The sequence below is a fragment of the Gracilinanus agilis genome, chromosome 3, assembly GCF_016433145.1.
Source record: "Gracilinanus agilis isolate LMUSP501 chromosome 3, AgileGrace, whole genome shotgun sequence".
Lineage (NCBI taxonomy): Eukaryota > Metazoa > Chordata > Mammalia > Didelphimorphia > Didelphidae > Gracilinanus > Gracilinanus agilis.
Genome location: NC_058132.1, coordinates 115,470,966 through 115,472,745, shown reverse-complemented (window position 1 = coordinate 115,472,745; position 1,780 = coordinate 115,470,966). Strand labels below are relative to the sequence as shown.

At 39.3% G+C, this 1,780-nt stretch overlaps 1 pseudogene; it reads right to left on the bottom strand.

The window, feature by feature from the left end:
- Positions 1-790: 790 nt before the first annotated feature.
- Positions 791-1,293, bottom strand: LOC123240541 (annotated as a pseudogene).
- Positions 1,294-1,780: the final 487 nt, after the last annotated feature.

The following is a 1,780-nucleotide window of genomic DNA, read 5'->3' as shown; positions in this document are numbered from 1 at the left end:
GGAGGGAAGAAGTCTAGTTATGATTGGTTTATGATTGAAGATCTAATGCTCTTCATGTGTAGCCTGCTCTGAACCCCTACCTCAAAACTTTTTTTTTTCCTTCATAAGTATCCTTTTGAGCACAAATACAAGTACAAACACTCTGAAATACATAAAGATCCAAAGACATAGTATTACATTGATCTCTATTTTAAACGTGTAAAACTGATAACTTGTTTGATTTTTATCATCATTTCTCAAGTTTCCAAAGAGAAACGTAGACAATTACAATGGTCTGGTAAAAAGTTGTTACTGCAAAACCTACACTAAGCGTATTTCTCCATTTTGTCTTTTAAAATTTTTTTTACTATTTAAAAAATACACCAAGTTCAGGATAAAAAACAACCACCAAAATACATCTCCACACACGTCACAGGCCAGTAGAAGTAGCATTCAGCTCTGCTGCTGCATGTTAAACCCCAGAAACCCAAGTGCCCATGTACTTAAAATCCTTTCCCAGCACTAAATACTGAATTGATTTTTTACAATAAAAAAAGCTGAGTAGTATTTCATAGAAATGCCAGAAACTGCCCCACTGGAAACAAAAGCTATTTACATTAAATAAGGAACCTATTTTAAGACTTGTATTTGTCACATTTACAGCATGGTGCAACACATCCTGTGACTAGGGGTAGGGGAAAACTGCTTCTGGCACTCAATACCACAAAGTAACACAGTTTGCCACATGAGAGTAAAGCGAAGGGAGAGAAGGAAAGAGGGAAGAGAAACTTTTGGTGTTTCATTTCTGGTTTCAGAGCTGATTGAACAACCAGTCTAGTCCTTCATAGAACCCATCCCCACTAGTGGCACAGGTGGATTGGATGTACCAGTTTCTATAACAGGACACGGTCCGAGATTATCTGTTATTTCAGCTGCATTCATGGCACTGGAAAGATCCTGTTTGTTAGCAAACACTAATAACAGGGCATCTCTAAGCTTATCCTTTGTCAACATTCTCTTCAGTTCTTCTCAGACCTCATTCACTTGATCTTTGTCATTGCTGTCAGTCACAAAAATCAGTCCTTGTGCATTCTGGGAGTTAATAGCCCCATAGGGGTTGGATTTTGCCCTAGCCACCTGCATCCTGCACCGTGAAGCTAATGTTTTTGTATTCTACAGTTTCTACATTGAAACCTATGCTTAAAATTTATACAAAATAGTTGTTTTTCCTGCAGCATCCAGACCACCCATTAGAATCTTCATTTCTTTTTTGCCAACGAGCCCCTTGAATAGGCTAGCAAGTATATTCCTCATGTTCCAAGTGTGATATGTGGAACATTGGCAAAAGAAACCTCCCTGCTCCTTAGCATCAGGCTTCCTATTTCCTCACCCATGAGTGGCTGCTGCTCCTTTTTTTCTGTTCTCCAGAAATTGCTTTCACTTCCACCTATTATGACATTTTAAAAGCATTTTTTTCTCTTAAAACTCACTTAGGCTTAGTGGATAGAGTGCTGGATAAGCAGTCAAGAAAATCTGAGTTCAAATCTGGCCCTAGACACTAACTAGAATTGTGACTGAGGGGGCAGCTTGGTGGCTCAATGGATTGAGAGCCAGGCCTAGAGGTCCTAAGTTCAAATTTGGCCTCAGACACTTCCTAGCTGTGTAACCTTGGGCAAGTCACTTGACCCCCATTGCCCAGCCCTTACCACTCTTCTGCCTTGGAGCATAGTATTGACTCCAAGATGGAAGATAAGGTTTAAAAAAAAAAAAGAATTGTAATTGAGCAAGTTACTCAATCTCT